Source organism: Misgurnus anguillicaudatus, chromosome 15 (genome assembly GCF_027580225.2).
Source record: "Misgurnus anguillicaudatus chromosome 15, ASM2758022v2, whole genome shotgun sequence".
Classification (NCBI taxonomy): domain Eukaryota; kingdom Metazoa; phylum Chordata; class Actinopteri; order Cypriniformes; family Cobitidae; genus Misgurnus; species Misgurnus anguillicaudatus.
The window spans coordinates 13,372,995-13,395,055 of NC_073351.2; the positions used below are offsets into that span (position 1 = coordinate 13,372,995).

The 22,061-nt window shown below is 38.6% G+C and overlaps 1 protein-coding gene across 7 annotated transcripts in view; it reads left to right on the forward strand.

Annotated features, from left to right (window-relative positions):
* Positions 1 to 22,061, forward strand: part of kcnj5 (potassium inwardly rectifying channel subfamily J member 5) — an 88,918-nt gene that overhangs the window by 30,093 nt on the left and 36,764 nt on the right. The window contains exons 1-2 of one of the 7 annotated variants that reach the window (XM_055174398.2): positions 13,258 to 13,389; positions 13,562 to 13,712. The exons of 4 other annotated variants lie outside the window; for them this stretch is intronic. The gene's annotated coding sequence lies outside the window, so the exon portion shown is untranslated. Of the gene's footprint in view, positions 1 to 13,257; positions 13,390 to 13,466; positions 13,713 to 22,061 lie in introns of those variants that run through there. 2 more of the 7 variants (XM_055174402.2, XM_055174397.2) reach the window with 2 other exon arrangements.

The window sequence follows — 22,061 nt, forward strand, 5'->3', positions numbered from 1 at the left end:
AAACAAATAGGTGAGTAGCTTTAAGCACTTAAAACCAAGTTTTCCCACGTACTATTTGCATTTATATATCTGAGTATTACAGTATGCATTTAAACTGTATTTTGAAAGACATTGTGTTGTTTTGGATATGTTGTTAGAATTGTAGGTATTATTTTATTGTGTGACCAATAACACAATAGGCTCTATCATACACCAAGCGCAAAGTGTTTTTGCTAGTTTCAACCCGGCGCAATTGTCATTTTCACATTTAGCACCACGTTGTTTAAATATCAAATGCATTTGCACCCAAACTTTTTTTCAGTGTTGGGGAAAGTTATTTTTAAAAGTAATGCATTACAATATTAAGTTACTCCCCAAAAAAGTAACTAATTGCATTACTTAGTTACTTTTCATGGAAAGTAATGCTTACATTACTTTTAAGTTACTTTTGCATTACTTTTCTTACTTGGCTGAGGCTTGATCTCTTTCAGGCCTGGCAGGTGGCTTTTATTACTGAGAGGTTTGACATTCAGAAATTGCATATTTCCATCGCAAAAATGTCAAGCTCTTGCCTGCCATCTCTGTTTCGGACTGAAACTGTTCCCGCTCAGGCGTGCATGCAAAGAGTGCGTAAATCTACGTTAATACGTTCAGTTTTTTACATCAAATTAATTTTTTAAAAAGTAACTCAAATATTAATATGTACATTTATAAAGTAATGCGTTACGTTGTTTGGTTGTTTGCTAAGCATGACATGGTTGAGTGTGGCAGTGAGACTGACACGTTGTGATTCTGCTGTTATCTTTGAACTATTTTCGCTGCTGAAACAACAAAAACAGTCAACATTGTGTCTAAAATGTAAAATGTTAAAATTAACACATTCTTATTTGGAATCTTTTTAGAAAAATCTAAAAAATTACTCATTACCAGAACAGTGTTGCCAACTTGGTGACTTTGTAGCTAGATTTAGCACCTTTTCGGGCCCCTTTAGTGACTTATTTTCAAAAAAGCGACTAGCGACAAATCTAGCAACTTTTTCTGCCGTGGTTGGAGACTTTTGGAGACTTTGACGTGAAAGCATGCATCATTCACTCTTCTCAACGAGCAGCTGCCGCTGCTTCCGTGGGCTCCACCTCCGTCCCCGCCCCAAAGCACTTACAGGTGGCCTAGTAGTCCTCATGCAGCAGAGCAGAGTCTCTCCCAGCTGCAGTCAGGGCAGGAGATGTGGTTAATCTCTCCGCGTCTAGACGGCATAATCGTGCATGCGGGAAGCCGGAGCTGGCTTATCACGCAATGGCGGGATGTAAATGTAAAATGGTCTTTGAATAAAATAAATCACTGTACAAAAATAAATATTTGAGTGAGCTGAGCAACAGCACATTCAAAACAGACAAACTGTACGAAGCTGACCCATTAATGAGCTATGTACCTACGTTTCCTATCATTTATCAGCATATACTCATATGTTTTGAAATTGGACTGTTTGGATATAGGCTACATGAACCAGTGTTTCCGCTATATACATTCAACCGTGGCGGCCCGCCATGCCTAAAACATCCCCGCCACGCCTGCGGTTGTGGATAGAAGGGATACAGCAAACGAATTCTCGCTGGATGACCACTGTTTTAATCTAATCCTTCAACCAAACCCAACTCTAAACACAAAATTTCACACGATTGTAGAATGTATTTGTATCTCATTTAGCCAGAGCCGCTGTTTTCATCCTAATAATCCTACCTCCAAATCTAATCATTAACTTTTCGGCATTTGCTGTATCCCTTCTAGACAAAACCCACGGCGGCAGCTCGCAAAAAAGCTACATAAATGTCCGCCCTGCCAGACTGGCTGTCTTAGAAATAAATTCCTTTCTGGATTCGCGTTGTTAACTCATTTATAAATAAATCTCCTAAAGTATCACAATTTCTTCCATGGGTTTAGTTTAATGAACAAATAGATTTAAATCAACAGAGGATGATTAGGCTACGTCTCTGTTTTGAGAAATAATAATAAAATAAATAAGCCTATACGAAATTTGCTACACTTAAATAATAATTAAATTGACAAAACGAATAAAAAAGTATTTGAGTTTCTGTTTTTTTTTTTGTGACGCGCTGACCAAAGCAGCAGAAAGCACGTCATGTTTTTAATGATTTTAAGTAAGCACAAAGTTTTCTCCTTATTGTGAGTTTACACAAATAAAAAAACATAATTTGAAGTTTCGAATATTGTTTTACTTTTATCTTTATGACTATAAATTTAGGGTAATTTAAGGTGCAAGGTCATCACGCATTTGATGTTCAACGCGGACGCAGCGCAGGGCTGCGAGAAAAGACATTATTAAACTTTCGATTTAACATATTACGAGTTTTTTGGACATTCATTTGGAATCACTGTACTCATATTATCAACTTATCTGGTCATTAGTTATTCAGAATATAGGCTATAAGCGCAGTAGCGCGCTGCTGACCGCTCAGCTGTCAATCAATCTTCTGTGCTTTAGATCAACACTCACAAAGTTTCACATTAAATGATATGATATTTGTCCAAAAACAAAAGGCTAAATACTGAATACTACTTATGCGACTGCAAGACATTAATAGTCGAATCTGTTTGTAAGGAAACTTACATTATTCCCGTGGAAGAGAAGAACGTTGGTAATAGAAACTTGAGGCAGACGGTTTTATCTGTTTTCAGACGAAACAGCAGGGTCGGGGTACCCGCGGGATTTGATCTAACGTGTGTAATAATAGACTATTCGCGTGTCATTTGTGTTGTAGATGCAGGTCGGGACTCAATAGACAAGAGTAAAATGCGGGTCTAACATCCAAGACCAAAAGTTGACTCGTTTTTAAATGGTCCCGTGCTTTGTGTTTAAGGTCTGTCTGAAGACCGTTAAAGGTTTCTATTCAACTGCGCGATTTGCGGTGTGACCGGCTAGGGGTCTTTATGTCAAATGGTCCGGACCGGGTGTGAAATAAAATTGCTGCTGATGGATGTTCGGTCAATCACAGCGGTGCGGATTATCAAACAGGACTGTGCGTGAGTTTGCAACAGCACTGTAACGCTAAACACGAGCACAACTTGCAATGCACACTACATTAAAACTACAATGAAATATCCGAACTACGTACGTAGCTATGTAACGTTTTTTTAAGAAAATACATTTTAGATCAAACATAGAAAAGCAATATGCTATAAATATAAGGAAAAGTAAATGACAGCATGAAAATGATAAAAAATAGATGTTAGTTTACTGTAGCCTGTATTCTACTTTAAAAAAAATAATGTACATTTATAATCATCATGGGCGCCCCCTGCCGCCACAGCTGAAAAAAATCCTAGAGGAAACACTGTGAACATAAACACGTTTCGTTTTATGAGAATAAAAGCAGATAAACGAACGAGAAAACATTTTTAGGCATTTATGTGTATAAACATTTAATTTGTGACAGTACAGAGAGAGAGAGATAAACATGAAACAGCCAATATAGGAAGAATGCAAATCTTCTAATGAGGCAATGACGTAATCTAGCGACATTTAGCAACTTTCCAAGCAAGCTTTAGCTACTTTCCATTGAAAATAGTTGGCAACACTGTACACGAATAGGAAAAAACCCTTTAAGACTGCGCACAAACCATTTTTCCCATCGTTAAATTAGCAAAAGTGGATTTGGACATGGCCATTTAGACCAGTGGTTTTCAAACCCTTAATTTCGCGGAAATTAAAAACTGGGTCGCCAGAAAGATTTCAGAAAAATGTTACTAAAATAATTTATTAAATTTTATTATAAAAAACAATCATAATAACAACACTCTTGAATAAAAGCACAGTAAAAAATATCTTATAAATACACGAAATAAAAAATCATGACCCATTATTTGTTTACTTTGACATTACTACATTATGCACTTTTGGTCGCCATTGAGACTAAAGGATGCAGACTCATTATCATGTTTTGATGATTGTTATCGCCATTTTAATCTAACGTTACTTGTCCCTGATAAGCGGACAAGCGTTGATGTCGAGCCCTGCGACGTGTTTTTAGACTGCTTCAGTAGGGCTCCTCCGTTGTATTGCGTATGTCAGTTCTTTTTTGTCCATTATCATAATTAATGATATTATGCATTGCAGTGATCTCATTTGTGCCTCCCTGAAAAAATGAAATGCCCGTCCGTGAATTTGTGTCTGGCGCCGGGTCTGCTCATACATACAGACGTGCGCTTGCTCGTTTCACCGGCCTCACTCAACGCTGACGGCTTTCGGCCCCGCCCTGCTTCATGCTACTAAGAGAGTGGGGGGGAGGGGTAGAGTGTGGGTCGCATAATCTTTATTTTTTTTAATTAGGGTCGCTCCTAAAAAAGTTTGAAAACCACTAGACTATGCACGTGCGCTCTAGACCATGCGCTTTGATCATTAAAATAGGACCCTATGGGTTCTATATCCAAATTCAGGTAGACGACACATCATGCGCCTTGTGGCAACCTCTAGGCGCACCTAGACTCTTTATTAGGGTCTTGATCCATGTGTGGCAGGATAACAAAGGGACACGTTACCTCCGGCCTAATGTCTCTGTGGCTTTTCTGTTATTAATCTGCTTTTTAAATTTTTAATGTTATGATCCATGCAGGTACAGTATGCAGGTCCTTTAGCTCGGGACCTTTTGAACTTTTCTAAGATTGTCTGAATTGTGCAAAATGAATTCTATAGCATTCTGCCTACAGCTGAATAAAAAGTACTCTCACGAATGCAAATGTGGTAGTCTCCCGATACAGTTTAGTCAATAAGTTGAATATTTTATTAGAAATGTCCTGTTCTTCTGCTCTTAACTCCAACGCAGGGTCAAACTCACACCTTAGACACCTATCTCCAATACTAAGCACTAAGTGTAACCACTGATGACAATGAAATGCATGGAATTTTCATCTCATCTGAGTGCCATTAATTTCTTTCAAATCAGCTATTTATTTTTTAAGAGGCAAGACCCACTAAAGGAACCTTGAAATGCACAGCTTTGTTTAATGCGTTGACGTAGTTTCCACTGAAACAGGAAATTGGGGGACTTATTGAGTGGCTCCCCCTTTTGAAATAGGCAACATAGTTTAGATCACAGGCTTGAGCCTTGAGATGAGAAGCTGAATTGCAGAATGATGTCATAAGGCTAACCTATTTATACTACAAGCCAAATAAACTTCAATTTTGATTTCATACTTCAAAATTAACACTAGCAGACTTGGCACTGTTGACATATACATAATTTATCTGTCCCACCCCTGTTTTCCACCAAACAAAGCTAAAATAAAATTGGATGTGAAGCTGAATCACTGAGGTCATAATTCACTTAAACTGCCATAATTCAGTTAACTGACCAAAGGCCATGTGTCCTCCACATGGCCCGCTTTACAATGTCAGTACACATGCACAGTGTCTTCTATGCATGCAGCTCACTCCCTGCATCAGCAACAGCAAGTCATTTTCTGGACTTTTCCATTTCTCTCTTCTTATTCCCAGAAGGCGCAAATGTGTGCGCAGGCAACAACCATCAACCTTGTCCAAACGCTTGATAAACTATATCTTTAAACAGAAGAAAAAGAATAACCCTGATGTGTGACCCAACAGGAGCTTTAACATCATTTACATTCTCTTGCTTTAATTTTCACCTTATGTGCACAGTTAATTAAATCCTTGGGGAGCCATATTTTGAGAGAAAGTGAAAGCTTACAACAGAGGAAGATGTTATTATTGTAGCTAAAGATATTAGCAAAATGAATAAATAAATATTGTGTGGCGTTTTTGTGTTGTTGCGTGGGTTATCCATACTGAAAAACTACCTAATTGGTTAAAACCCCTATAAATCCAGATAAAACCAGCCATCCAGACTGTTTTAGCTTTAGTTTTATGGGCTGTCCACATGGAGACGCGTATCACTGTATACGTATAAATTTGTTATCGTATTGGCGTTTCATCCACACGGATCCGGCATTTTGGGAGACTGAATCCGCTATTTTTTGAAACCGGGTCCTAAAATGGATAAATCTGAAACCGACACCCTTGCGGTTTCGTCTGTACAGCCAATCCGTATATTTTGTCAAGCGAAAACGTCATCACATCACGTGTCGGGAGCGTCACACGTAACAGCAACAATAACGGCAGACTACGTGATGGTGTTCGTGCTACAGAAGCTACTAAAGCCTACAAGCTTTATTACAGCAAAATCTACTGCTTCTATGCAATTGTGGTGACCAACAAGCGATAATGGACAACACCATACGTTGGTTATGCGCATGCTCAAAGTCTTCTTCTCCGTGTATAGTGTATATCTGTGGCAGAATTACAGCGCCCCATACCGGTCCGGCATGTATACTACACCGCTTTCAGTCGGTTTCAGTGGTTTCGGTTTTACGGATTATTTTTTAAGAGCAAGGAAAAAAATGATCGGATTAGGAATGCACCGGCTTCGTGTGGACATAGCCTTAGTTATATTTCAGCAAGAATGTTTATCCTTTTCATGGTTATACCTGACCTGTCAGTGTATATTTTGTGGTCATCAAGGGCTGACTTTATGTTATTCCTTTATTATATAATTGACATTCAACAGTATTTTGAAGTATGCCAGTTTTCACCTGGCTTCAAACTATTTTGACACAAGTCAACAGTACTTTCCATTAGGACCATATTGAATAGTAAATTGACAGAATCTAATAGTTGATCTTTTATTCTGTTTTACAGGTCATTCCACAAGACTTTATAATCTTTTTCTCAACCCAAGAAAGAAACAACAAGCTTAGAGAAATGAAGGGCCAACCCCCTGATTACACTTAGAGGATTGATAACCCATTGAAAATGTTTATTGATTTTGCAATTACGAGGCCTGCTGATAGATGTGGCATCAAGTAATGCTTTATCACACTGGAAAGAAAGACATGGAGAAAAAAATCAAACACTTGTGGGGAGAATTTATTAATGTGCAAAACTAACTACCAACAAATCAGATTAATCAGGTTCTGCCATGCATATTTTATTTTGGTTGCCATAAAAGGTTTGAGTTTTAAAAGGGGTCAACTCATATTTCATGCCTTAAAGAAATAGTTTACTCAAAAACAAATGAAAATTATTTACTCACCCTTATGTCATCACAGGTGTATATGATTTTCTTTCCTTAGCTGTACACCAATATGCCAGCTCCGCTTGTCTTTGTAATGCTAATAGATAGTGCACAATTTTTGGAAGAGCACACACATCCATTATAATAGTTAAGTAAAATAAATTATAACAAAATGTATAACAAATTATAATGACTAAGTATTAGTATTATAATGACCAAACTTTAATTTTTAATCATATCCACCCACACATAATTTTATAATAAAGCACTCATCTTATTCAGTACTTAATTCAGTACGTCACAGTATGCAATACTGGACGCAGCATCAGTTTGTTATTGAATTGAGTTCATCTAGGACCCAACATTTCATTGGCTGAAGGAACTTTTAATAGGTACTCTATTCAGTGCCTGATTAGAAAGTACAAAATTTTACTAATATAAAAATGTCTGTAAAATTACATTATCCACAGCATTTGTTGTTTTTTTGTTTATTTGTTTGTTTATTTTTTAATGACTTAATATAAATGATTATGATACTTACTGTGCTGTATTAGTTTATAGACCATTTTGCAAGATGTAAACAACACTGGTCCAGAAACACTTCGTGTGTCAGTTTCGGTAAGACTTTACTTGAAGGGGTGTTCATTAGACTGACATGACACCTTCATAATCATACATATGACACGTGTCATGAACATGAAGGAGATTAAGTCATTAAGTGTCATTTGTTTAATTATGTCATTTTTAATGCAAGATTACTTGTCATAAATCTGTCATAAACATGACATAGCAGAATAATTATCAAACTTAAGAAACTACATAGCTTTATTTGTTAACATTACATTAAACTGTCATTTAATGTCATTAAGTGTTAATACTCTGTCAAATCATTTTAAATACCTTAAAATGCAACACACACGTCAAAATATTATACTTAACTTTATGTATGTGCACAATACATAAAAACCTAATGACATTTTAATGACAAATTATATTTGTACCACTGTAGTTGAGGTCAAGAAAAATATTTATGACGCTGTTATATGACACAGTTTTAACACTTAATGACATTTTATGACTAATTATATTTGTGCCACTGGTAAAAAGTGGTCAGTTATTTTGTCTTGGTAATGTCAAGATGTCATGACAAGTTATGATGTATTGGTTAATGTCAAGTTGTCATAACAAATACATCTCAAACAATGTTATCTTTCCATTAAAAAAAAAATGAATGACGCCTAATGACAATTGTCTAGGGCTGCAGCTATCGATTCTTTTTGTAATCGATTAATCTAGCACTGAATCGATTGATTAATCGAGTAATCTGAAAATTTTTTGTGTGTGTATTTAAACAGCCAAAACAAATAATGCATAACGAAAATGACGTGGCTTTAAAATGTTCAAGCATTTTATTTCTAAAAAAAACAGAGGTATTTGGCTCCAAAAAATAAGCCTATTTATTTCCATTTTTACCCATTTAGTGTTTATAAGTGCCAGTGCCAACAATTAAGCACTTTAATTTATTAATATGCACAACAGGTTTCATGCTGTAATCTAGCCCTGCCATCAAAGTAAATATCTGGTTTATGTACATTTCTACACCTGCAGCATTTACCATAAGGCTACTAACAAATAATATATCATTTCTGGAGTGAGCCTATTTGCTATGGTAACAACCTGTGTGTGTGCGCACACGTGCACCTGTGTTTGTGTTTGCACGCGTGCTGTGCGTGAGGAAGAGTGACACCCCAGTCAGAAGTTCAGTTGCTTCATTGCATTTTGGTACTGCAGAAATACATACATTCATTTTCAATAGAATGCTGCATTTGGTTTGGATCACTTGCATTTCGGTGCATTTTAGGTTCAGAATCTGTTCGAAAAATCACAACATCACGTCCCACTGTATACAGTGAATGCATGCAGCTGAAATTATTGTTGCGTGGCTACATAAAAGTTTAAGCATATGTGATGCATTGCGCGATCGGTCTGACTCGCGTGAGAGAGAATAACTTCCTTATGCTAAACTCCAATAAGACAGAGATTATTATTATTATTGCACAAAATATGTCAGATTACAAGTTGCCCATATATGATTGCACTGTGGTGCCGTTTTTTGGTACACACACCTGTAAAGTGCATGCGTGTGTGTAAAGGGGTTCTGTTTTAAGCTATACTCTCCTGCAATTGAATGTGAATACGAAAGCTAAACATCATATCGAGTCAAACCGCATAACGACATCGCTACAAATACAGTATGGGATTAAAATCAGCGGAAGCTACGTTACCTTGTTTCATCGATGTTTGGTGAAACAGCAGTGGATGTTTTCGGTTCAGATGCTAAATGTAATGATAATGTAATGATCATTCTCTCTCTGCCATTTATGGACATATTCGCTCTCCGCCATTGCGCCAACTAAATTCAAAATGTATCACGCGCTATGATGTGCTTCCTGAACATTGAACAACGGTCCTTGTGAATCAGATCTCGGCGCGTGTAGTGCACGTCATAGGAATTTAACGAGGCTCGAGAAATTTTTTTAATCGAGCTAATCGAGTAACTCGATGAATCGTTTCAGCCCTACAATTGTCATAAATGTGCATTAAAAATCTCCTTCATGTTCATAGCACGTGTCATGTCATGGTTATGGATATGTCATGTCAGTCTTGTGAACACCCCTTCAAGTAAAGTGTTACCCTGTTTTCTTAATTTCACATATATCTTAAAGATGTTTGTTTAACTTTTGATTCAGTTCTTTATGTTCTGTTGGTTGTATTTGATCCCAACGTTTATGTAGTGTTAAAAAACTGAAACAGGAAGTGCTTCTGGACCAGTGTTGTGTAGATCTTGCAAAATGGTCTATAAGGCAAATATGTCTGCAGCAAAGTATGCCTGCAGTAAAACACTGCGGTAAAGTATGCTAGATCATGGTAGTCTGCTGCATCCACCTTAACTTAGCACTCAGAGCCAGCCTGCAAGGTGGCAAATTGCTCTGTACAAATAGCCTTGGGCATCAATTTTTTAGGTGTGTTTGTACCATTACCTGATTTGCATAAGTAAATTCTGTGCTAGATGCATGTAAATATTCATTCATTCATACATTTATTTCATTTTTAATTAATATACCCTTTAAAAACTGTTCACTTGCCCACGTCTGTATAGTTTTTTTCCAAGCCGGTCTGCTGGTTTAAACAGAGAATTATTCAGTTTTCAGATATTAATTCCCTCTGAAAAGTGTGAACACTAAACACTTTGTCTTTAATTGTTTGATTATCTCGAACAGCCAAAGGAGGTTATACAAAAAGAAATCTGCCACGTTTGCGAATAAGCACTTACCTTTGCAGCCAGGTCTTTATAGCACATGAATCCTAAATGAATAGGATGTTAGTTATATCACTAATTACTTTAAAGATGTCAGGTTTAATAGACTATTCATAGAGAATGATCATTTTTGATAACAGTATCTATTAGTAGGTGCTAACCTGACCCCAACTTGACACTGGAGCAAAAAGCAGGTTTGGGGCGGGACTGCCTGTCCTACCAATGATGTATTGGGGGAGTGCATGGTAATCTTGAAATTGAAATCTTGCTCAATTCTGAGCTTTGATTAAATGCCCAGTACAACCTCTGTGTATACATTAGGATCCTAACTGGGAATACCGTACCACGGTGATTCATTGCTGGCCTATCCTCAAAAGCCAATATGTTTCAAAGCCATAAAATGCACCACCACTGTGTGACCACGTGTGTGTTTGGAGACTGCAGAGTCATAAATCTGAGTCCATTGCCATGTAAGATGTGTGTGGGGAAGTGTTCTCATGTTTAACCTTGCCATAATGCCGTCTGCCATCCAGGAAAAGCTACTTGCCATTCTAATGACCTTGCGGCGAGAGAAGAGAAGCAAAGGGACAACTCTCTCTCCCACCCTCCTCTCTCTCTCTCTCTCTCTCTCTCTCTCTCTCTCTCTCTCTCTCTCTCTCTCTCTCAATATTTTCAATATTTCAACCTGTGTAATTTTACAATCAAATTTAAGCGGTAAATGTGCGTTGTATGACTACATTTATACGTTTTTGTATGATTTACTTTCGCCCCTGTGATGTTGGGGTTAAGGGCTCATTATAGCCCCTGTTCCAAATGGCGCACTTCATGTGGACTTTCGGTCTTGTGGCCTTAAATTGCGCGTTCTCGCTTAGTCTACGAGTCGGTAGGGTGTCCCATCTGTCATTTTTACGCTTTGAAGTGTGCTCATCAGCGCCTCCTTTGCCCCCTTGATGCGGTCTTCAGCGAAGCCCGCACTGCAGCAGGCTTCGTGCACTTTGCCAACCCAGAAGTCCTTGCGAAAGGGCAATAAGACCAATCAGGCGACGGAAGGGAGGAGTTCACACTGACGGGCAACTTCTCTACCTATTTCCGTTGTGATGCTCGAGTCTGTCCCAAAATACAACTCCGGTGCACCCACGTGGACTCGCATCAAGGGTCCCTAAAGTCTGGACTACGTGATGTCATCAAAGTGTGGACTCTGAGGAAGACCACAAGTCCGGAGTGTGCCATTTGAGACAGGGCCATTGTTGTGCGTAGGTCCGCGACAGCATAGGTTCAGCGTTGGTTTTCATTTATACTTTTGCGTCGTCGTCCGCGTCCACGTGCAAACACACGCGCAGACTGCTGGTAGGCAGTATCCACGTGTGTAACCACAGTAGCACCGCGACCGTCAAAGAAGAAGAACCATTCTTTGTTTTCACCGTCGCAAATGGAAATACACAGGTTTTTTACCTGACGGGAGGGGTTCTGGTGGACCAATCACAGCACATGAGTAGACCTGACGCGCTGTTAAAAATTTTGGGAGGTGCACGTCAGGATACGCAGAGCTACGGATACCCTACGCCGTAGCTGTGACTATAAATCGGGCTTTATGGGTGGGGTTTCATTATTGTTTTTTATAATCGTACATTTTTGTACAGTTCTCTTACTGTAGTAGCCTGGGTTTCCCCATGCTGCCTTGCGTGAAAATGTATTCACGCGGCAAGTCTAGCATGGAAACTATGGCACTTTTTTGCCCCTGAAATAGTGAACCAATCACAGAACGGGGAGGGGGCAGCAAGACAATGACGACATCTATGTGACACACCGAAGCAGTTTTGTTATTTGTTATAACACGGCAACAGACGCAAAGTAACTTTTCGATGCAGCCTTTAAGGTGATTTAAAGAGCAACTTTTGGCATTAAACAATTTCATATCCAAGAAGAATGTTTGGATATGGCAAGACATGATAACCACCGAGTTTTTAGGACCAACCTGCTAGGCATCGTCGTCGACGAAGTACAATTAATTTATAAATGGTAAGTGGTATTTATTAATATCGTATTGTCATTATGCCTGTACTGTGGTTGTCATAGTGCCACTAAAATGTGTTGCTTTTCAATACAATATACAGCTACCGGTTTAAATGCAAAGCTTTTAGCTGTGTGCACACGAACCGATAAAAGTCGTTTATGTTTAAATTGATGTCACCCTACACGTCATCTGGTATAATTGAAACAATTGGCTATGAGCTACGTACAGATCGCATTTGATGGACATTCGTAGCGCCCAATAAATGTCTCTGGGCATTCGTAAACCACACCTCAAATACGAGAAAATTAGCATGTGGTTCACAGATCACGTCTCATTCTCTATGAGACTGGTCTGGTGTTAGCCAGGCTATTACCGCAGTACAAATTCATACAAATTAGCCAACTCGTAAAATACATACGAATTCTCATGAGATCAGGCTGGTCACCTACGAAAAGCACTTTTCCTTAAAGGAGATTTTTCAACAAGAATTCATGATGATCAAATGATGGAGAGGACTTACTGTATATATAGACCTGCATACAGTACTTTCAACTTTTGGATCACAGTGATGGAGTGATACTGTACAATCCAGATTGTCAAACGATACTCTTCTTCATGCTCTATAACCTCGCTCTCAACCTACAAGATCGGGAATCACCATGTGCAAATTTCATACCGCACAGATTTTGTGGGTGGCGTTTGCAACAGTACCCGATTTACATAATCCTAAAACATGCAGACGGCACCTGCGAATACACGAATTTTCTTAGTGTATTCCTCCCACAATATTCTTTATGCAGTTTTCTTATATTGCACCGTTTCTTTTATTGCATCTTTCTCCCCTCAGGCCGTTCTTCAGCTGAAATATTACTGACACTGATTATACGGCATATCTCGCACAATTCTCTTCTTCTCCTCCTGTGTCTCTTTATACAGTTCTGTAAACATCAGGCTGAAGATTAAAAGTAGTCGTGGTAAGATGCATTCACACACACACACACACATACGCATACAAGTACAAAAAGGACAAATCCTTTGAGGGTAGACACAGGAGCAAGGGGCGGTGGGGGAGGAAACATCCTCTTCTGCACTCTCTCTCTCTCTCTCTCTCTCTCTGTGTCTCTCTCGCTCTCTCTCATCCTCCAGGAGAGCGAGGTAAGGAGGTGCTGGGGCGCTGTGTTAACAGAATCCACGAGGCAGCTGAGATGAGCGCATCGGAGCTGGAGTCAGAACAGAGCGCAGATGTCCTAACATGCCTCCCCTGACATAACACGACCACCTCTGCACTCAGATGAAGGTAAGTCTGAACAGATTACAAACCGAGAGTACGATATCCATCACTGAGCCTGGCTGCGGTCGCTGAATGAGCTTTTCTAAGTGGTCCTGCACGCAGTCACTATTGAATGGTCTTAATGTCATCTGCCCCCCTTGAGAAGGGCCAGTGCTGGATGAGAGATCTATGCTGCATGCTGAGAAGGAGACAGAGAAAGATGGGATATGGAAGGATTACCCCATCAATGACCCCTGTCCCACGGAGACCGCTTACTTGTTCTAGTGTTGCTCAGGATTGAATCAGTGTAGCGATTGTGAGGTTTCATGTTATCGCAGCAGTGCTGAACATGTTGGACAGCGATGTGAGGTGCACATGTATTTGTTTTTGTGCATTGCAGGAGTTTTGCAAGCGTGTCAGTGGTGATGCGTGTGTGTGTGATGGGGGTTGCCTTTACAGTATATGTGTACGAATGCTTTTGTTTGGCCAAAGTGAGATTGCTTTTTCATAGCTCAGGAGACTTTATTGAGTTCATTTGAGAAGTTTCTCTATAAAATAAAATTAAAGCTTTGTCCAAGAAAATTTTGAATTTTTTTTTGTTATAGACCGAATCACAAACTTTTTGGAGACACATATGAGATAACCACTGTTTGTTAATCTCACCATCTATACATTTATTGTTGCCTTGGATAAACCGTTTGTACACTGTCAGAAAAAAATGGTCAAAATATGTACCCCAGCTATCACTAGGGTGGTGGTAGTACCTCAGAGGTACATATTGGTACCAAATGTATTCATACCTGTACCTAATGATCGTATTAGGACCTTTTTAAGGGGTACTGCCCCATCACATTTGGGTACACTGCAGTGTCCCTAAGACTGATTGGATCATAGTAGCGTACAATATGTGTAAATCCTCTGACAAAGCAAAGTGAGGAAGAAAGTGTAGTTTTTTAAGGTCCAGTAGTGGTGCAGATTCGTCCGAGAGAGTCGTATTGATTCTCTTTGATTCTTCTTTACAGGGATATTAGTCTTTTCGCCTTGGGCTGCAGTTACAAACTGCTCGCATAGAGATTTTCCTGCATCTAGCAGCTCTGGTCTTGTCACTTAAAGTCTCTAGATAACTCAACAGACTCCCTCATAGACCAGCGCTGGGAATCTGGGAACAAAAGTGGGGAGTGCTCGATAAAGGCGAAGATAATAAATGGCAGTCCAATCGTAGCCGCAAAGATAGGGAATGTATGAATTTTTAATGGTGTTTAACAGTCTAACTACAGGGAAATGTGAAATAATGCCAAAAGGTTTTTACGTTACCTAACCGACAATCATTTTACATTTAGATAAGTGTGTTTTACCTTATGTATTACAAACAGGCTTACACAAGATAAACGTGATGGATACAGCCAAGGTGGCGGTGCACACATACCGGTTGTGACATCATGAAATTGCAATGGAATTACTCATGAATATAAATTAAGTTGTGCACGAATAATTTAACATGGTTTTTTACTGCTTTGATAGATGTATGTTGCATGTGATCCACTGATTTGGAGGTCAGGTTAGTTTTGAGGAAATGCTCATTTTAAAGCCAAAACTATTTTTTTGTTATTTTTACTATTAAATATACTCTTTTTTAGTATATCTTTACACAGTGAATTAATAGAAGAAATTCTTGATAGCTGAAATGTAATTAAAGGGTTCACATTGACTTATTGACATATTTAATGTGATAATTTTTACAGTGTCTGTCCCAGGATTTGATACTGTAGGTCAGTGGACAAATGCATAGATCAGCTAAATGTCAACTCTAATGTTAACTTGTCCAATCTTAAAAAATAATAGGTAATGAATTTGGCTTCGATTTAACCCCCACCTGGATTACGGCCTAAATAAAAGAGGAAAATTAATTTAGTAGGAGTTAAAAAGGAAAACATTGTCAGTTGGGTGACACATGTAGTTTATTTAACTAAGTTCGGGAGGAGCATGGTCATGTGATCCAACCAATCAGCGCAAAGAGGTGCCTTTAAACAGCGTCATTCACCTCGTCCCATTTTTTTGCAATTTTTGCCCTCCTCACTCTATTTTATCTATCCCAGTTTAGGGGGGGAGGGTGCTCTCGGTTCGGGCTAAAATTTTGAGCTTGGAGCTCTCCCCTGGGACAGCACGCCAAATATGCTTCATCTCATTCCCTATTGATTTCATGTTTATGCGAACTCGTGAATCTCAAGAGAAAAATATAAGTTGTCATTGGGACGGTACCTTTTAAAAAGTACCATTTAGATACAAAAGTGCACTTTTTGAAAAGGTAACGTCCCGGTGACAGCTTTTGTTCTGTCTTGTAATTTTTTATGAGGGTGTGATGATGGACAATATTTTACATTGCATGATTTATTGTACTAGTAAAAACATTTCACTTTGAGTATACAAATAAGTCTTCAAACACTTATCAAAACATAATAACCTCAAGTGGTAGATTGCAACTTACAGTGTTCCCACAGGCCCTTGAAATCCTTAAAAGTTTGTGAATTTCTGGGGGGGGGGGGTCAAGGCCCTGGGAAGTTGTTGAAAATATACATACATAGATACAGGTCATTGAAAGTGCTTGAATCTATTTTATGTAAGAAGTTTTCTGGAAAAAAAATCCATATGATTCCTGTGTAGTGTAGGATAATTTCATAAAAATTCTAGACTTTTTAAGCACACGTCTAAACTGTTCGCTTTAAATGCTTATATCTTCTGTGTGTGAATGTCACCAGAATGCTTTTTTGCATAGTTGTGTTTGACACATGAAAACGTCTCGGGTTGCGTATATAACTGTTGTTCCCTGAGAAGGGAATGAGGCGCTGCGTCTCCCTTGCCATACTTCCTGCATCCCTGTAACGCCGTCTTTGGCCATAGTTCAGATAGCGATATACTTCCTGGCTCCCGCGTCACCCTGTCTTTGTCGTTAAGCCTCACCATTGGTTGAATTTGATACTGTTGTAAAACAGCTTTATAGGCAACATTTTATTACAAAAACCTGATTTAGAAAAAAGGGGGTGGAAAATAAATGCCTTCTATGGTTTGATTACAGAATTAAGTGTTTTTATAAGTCTGTCATTAAAGTCTTTGTTTGCCATGGCACAAATTCTTCTGATGGAGTGACCTTTGACCTCATTAACTTCATGGAAATTCCCTCATGAGCAAACTCAGCTCAAAGATCTGACGCAGTCCCCTTGTTCTATTGACTGCTGCCACTTCTATCACCTTGAGCTATAGAAATAATTTAATTATATATCAGTGTGAATTATTTATGTCGAGTGTATCAAGCAAAGACAACATCTCTTCACAGAGTAAACAGATGGATTGGCCTGTTCTTTGAAGTCGTGGTTTCGCATGATTAAATCATATTGTGGGGAAATTGTTCTGGAAAAAAGATAGAATGATCTTACACTTCACATTTGTTGTAAGTGCCCTTACATCTCTTGAGATTGAATTAAAGAAATTGATTTTGTAAGACGTATTCATGTAACTTGTGTGGATGTGATGTGATGTGAGCACAGACATGCTTTATCTAAAACAAAGTTACAGCTCATTTACTATCATGTGTTGCTATTGTGTTAGGTCAGATTTAAGCAGCAAAGTCTCGAAGAGTAGTCCATATGAGATATTTAATGAAGTGTACTATGTTCAGTGTTTTGTCATGTCAGCTGTAGTTTCAAAAATTCCTTTAGCCTTTGCATTGATCTGTATACTACACTGCACTCTAAGAAGGATGTGTTAATTTTTTACGCATCTTTTTGTGTTAAGCTTTTAACACATTATGTATAATTTTAATACATTATGTGTCAATTTGTGTTGATTTTGTGTTTAAATAAAACACAAGTTGTGTTAAAAGTAACACAGAGATGAGTTGATTCTAGGACAACGCATTTAGTGTGTTGCACCAGAATCAACACTGATGTGTTGTTTTTAACACATCTGTTCTAATGCTGCGTTTACACCAACCGCGTTTGATGCGTCAAAACCGTGTCTACCGCCCCTAGTTTGTCGCTTGAACAGTTTGAATGCATTTGCGCCCCTAGACGCGCAGAAAAAGCAAGCATTTGACGCCCGTCAGAGGCAAAATCCGTTTCTTCTGGAAGGGGCAAGTGCTATGCGGTTGTCTGTTTGCAAGATGGCTGATGTGCATTTATCGAGAGAGTTACCAGTTTGTATTTGGTCACCTTACTATAGGGGGAAAATAGTTTAAAAAACGGCAGAAATGCCGCGGGTCCATAAACGTCACATGACTCAAAAGTGAAATGTGTATTTACAACTTACCAGGTTGCAAATTGTCTTCACTGACACTCTTCCAAGTGAGGTCCTTTTTATTCCTGTCTCTATAGAAATAAGAACTTGTCTCGTATAGCTCCGGGTGACTGCTCACCAACAATATCAAGCGTTCCTTCATGTTGAATGAGTGACTCCGGGCGGGACTGCCGCCACAGCAGCAAGCAGCCTCCTGATTGGTTAACGTGGCGTGAAACTCCGCCAAAGTTCAAATTTTTCAACTTGGGCGTCAGATGCAAATTTGCGTCAAACACAAAATGCAAAAGGGGAAAAAAGAAAAACACGATGCTGGGATGGTACCCTCAAACATCATTTTTGTGTATATATAAAACACATTGAAATGTTGTACCTTTTGGGGTGCAGTATTATACCCTAAAGCAGTGGATCTCACATTTTTTCGGCATCCGGCCCCCCTTGTGTACGGTGCATCTCTTTATAGCCCCCCTAAAAAACATTTAAAGACAATTAACATTTAATACATTTATAACATAAAACATTCCACTTAAAATTTGAATTAAACAAAACATTAAATTAAAAAATGCATTGCTGTTGGTTAGTAGCCTTATTTTTCTGAGGTTTTATTACACAGAATTTATGATAAATTAATGCATTTTATAAAATGTAATTACACTGGGGCCCCCCTGGCACCATCTAAGTGCCCCCGGTTTGAGAACCACTGCCCTAAAGATCTATTGTGTACCTTAATAAAAATGTAGGGGTACAAAACAGTTAACTGTACCTTTAAACAATCGGTACACGATAGAAGTACAGTAATGTACCCAAAAAGGTACTACATTGTATTATGTTTAGTATACCTGTAAAGGTACAAAACGAAATCTTAGGGTACCGCAGTTTTGTTCCTTTTGTACCTTTGTTGAATTTTATGTCTTTCATGTAGTACCTTATAAACTCAGTCAACTTCTGGTGTTGTAATTTTATGATTTCTTAAAGGGTATTACAGACTAAAAATAGGTTTTGATCAAACTTACACTCTCATAAAAGGTACAAAAAACTGTCAGTGGGGCGGTACCTGTTCAAAAAGTACACTTGTGTACTTAAATCAGCTCAACAGGTACATATCTGTACCTAAATAGTACATGTTAGGACCTTTGTAAAGCACACCATTTGAGTGACGGCTTTCTAACATATAGGGGCGGTTTCCCGGACCAGGATTAGCTTAATCCAGGACTAGGCCTTAGTTTAAATAGGAAATATAACTAGTTTTAACAAACATGCCTTACTAAAAACATTACCTGTGTGTATTTTGAGGTAAAACAAAGGACACTGTTGTATTTTAAGATATGTCAGTGCAAGTTGTTTTCAGTTTGGAGAGCTCTTAAAAGTGGTTAAGTCTAGGACTAGTCTAATCCCTGTCCGGGAAACCACCCCTTAGAGAATTATAAATTATATGCAAACAAATTAACACGTTAAGCCGTTGCTTACAGAGAAATGAAAATTGTATGTAATGTTGTCAAATTTCATTTTTTTACATTTTAGCATTATTTTAAAGGCGGAGTGCACAATGTTTGAAAAACGCTTTGGAAAAGGAGACGGGCCGACTACCAAAACACATTTATAGCCAATCAGTAGTAAGGAGCGTGTCTACTAACCGACATCCTTGCCGGGTTGCGTATGTGTGGGGCGGGTATTTTAAAAGAAGGTCCAGATTCTTTTGGTGTAGGTTCTTGTTTTTTTAGGTGATTTAAAATATCAACATTTGATTTCAAACATTGTGCACTCCTCCTTTAATTTTATTAAACAGCATGGAATGTTTTTGAGTGAGATGAACTTGCACTTTCTCCCACCAAAAATGAATATTTAGGTGATTGATGCTAGTGACTCCGCCTCCTCCGCACACACTCCCCTCCCCCATCTTTTATTCCCCTCCCCCATCTTTATAATTAACTCCCTCGAACTCACATCTTGTTCAAACTATAGAGTTTCCAACCAGCGACAAGCCTTTATAACGTAATTACAAGCTGGAATTTTATAAAAGCCTCAACTTCTTCCATTAAGCCATTATGTACAGTAATCTGGCCAATGTCACCTATAATAGAGTTCAATTACGAAAAGAGTTGTTTACATAGAAACAAATTCATTTAGTGAAAAATGATCTGTTGTCTTCAACAACAAAGCCTCACACAAAGCCATTACAGCATTTTCAGAGTTGCCATGGAAACAAATTTCTGGGTCGAGAGACTCTTGTAAATACGATAACTCCGCCATGAAGTGAACACAGCAGCTGAACATACTGTAGATCTCCTCGTTACACCCCAGCCTGACACCAAGCCTATAGCCACATTTCAGGATTCATCTCCGTAACGTATAGAGCTGACGCTAGCAACACACGGGGAGCGATACTGGCGCATCTTTACAACCAGTAATCGTAAAACAAACGCTGGGATCCGCACAGTAACCGATTCGTTCCTTCACCTTTAACCTCATAAACACAGCGGGCCTTTCCGCTCGTGGGTGCGTGAGAGATTGTTAAACTGACAGTGCGCAGTAAAAGCCAACATAACAGATAATGAAAAGGAAAGAAAGGCTGCGGTTAAATGGCAGATTTGTAGTTGTAGATGGTTGTTTTTACCTTGACATGCACACACTGCCTCCACACTGCAACATTTCCAAATCAAATGTATTTTTTTTTAAATCAACCATAAGCTCCTTTCTAAATATAGCATGTATTGATTTTTAAGCATACAAGGAGAAATATAACTAAAAACACAATCAAACGCTTTCATGCCACTGTGAATACAATGGGCACCTTTGCGTGATAGGCAAAGAGATGAGGAGAATGATAAAAGGCTGAAGTAGGCTATGTGCTTGTCATTCAGGAGCCACGAATCAATTTCAGATCAATGGAGGACTATATACTCAGGGCGCTCCTGCAACGGTAGAAATGTCAAAGTTACTTTCTGTCATGATCTGAAGGCAAGTGTAGCATCACTCCAACCAGTCCTTTTAGATTACTTAAAGATGTTTTTTCACTTTCAAAGGTTTAACTCCTGGAGAAATAGCACTTACATGACTTAAAGAGGCTGTGACATGAAAATCTGACTTTTTCCATGTTTAAGTGCTATAATTGGGTTCCCAGTTCTTCTATCAACCTAGAAAATGTGAAAAAGATCAACCCAGTAACTTAGTTTTGGTAAACCATTCTCTCCAAGCATGTGAAAAAATAAGTCATTGAAATTTGTCTCCCCTTGTGATGTCAGGTAGAAATCTTATTATAATAATACCATCCCTTAATCTGCACTATCCAACCACAGCACAGCCATTTAGTGCAGAAAGAAAAAGAGAGAGAGAAAATAATTCACAGCACAATTGAGTTTCAATTGCAACAAACCACAATCATTGCGATCAGTGTTTGAATTTCATCAGTTCATTTGCATTTTAAAGGACACACCCAAAACGCCACATTTTTGCTCGCATCTACAAAGTGTCGATTTTAACATGTTATAATAAATTATCTATATGGTATTTTGTGCTAAAACTTTACATATGTACTCTGGGGACACCGAAGATTTATTTAAAATCTTAAAAAAGTCTTGTGGCATGACCCCTTTAAGAAACATTACATGAGGGCTACAATGCCTTTTATATTGCACAATGAGATTACTAGCCAAACGCAACCCCTTTATTTTGGGTAACCCCCCTGTAACTGAACACTTTAAGTGGCAAAATAAATTATTCAGTGGTAAAATACAACTGGGAATAGGATTTGTCTGTAATGGCACTTCTGTTTGATCCATGTTAGAAGGTCTCGGGTAATGCCACGGTCGCATGAGACCTTTCTTTCCATTGACTTTTATTAAAAAACGGCAGTCCAAAGCTCAGGTTTGGTGAACTCTGACCTATGTATTTGTATAACGTGAAGCAGTGCAAAAAATAGATAATCGATATGTCAGCACAAACTGAAACTAAGGGGGAGTGCACACGAAAGCTTTTACGCCCGCGGCCGGCGCATGTTTTCGATTGATTGCAATGGAAACTCTGCGTTTTTCAAATAAGCTAGCAGCTAGCGCTATTTTTCCGCACTGAAAACCGGCGTTCGTCATTTTT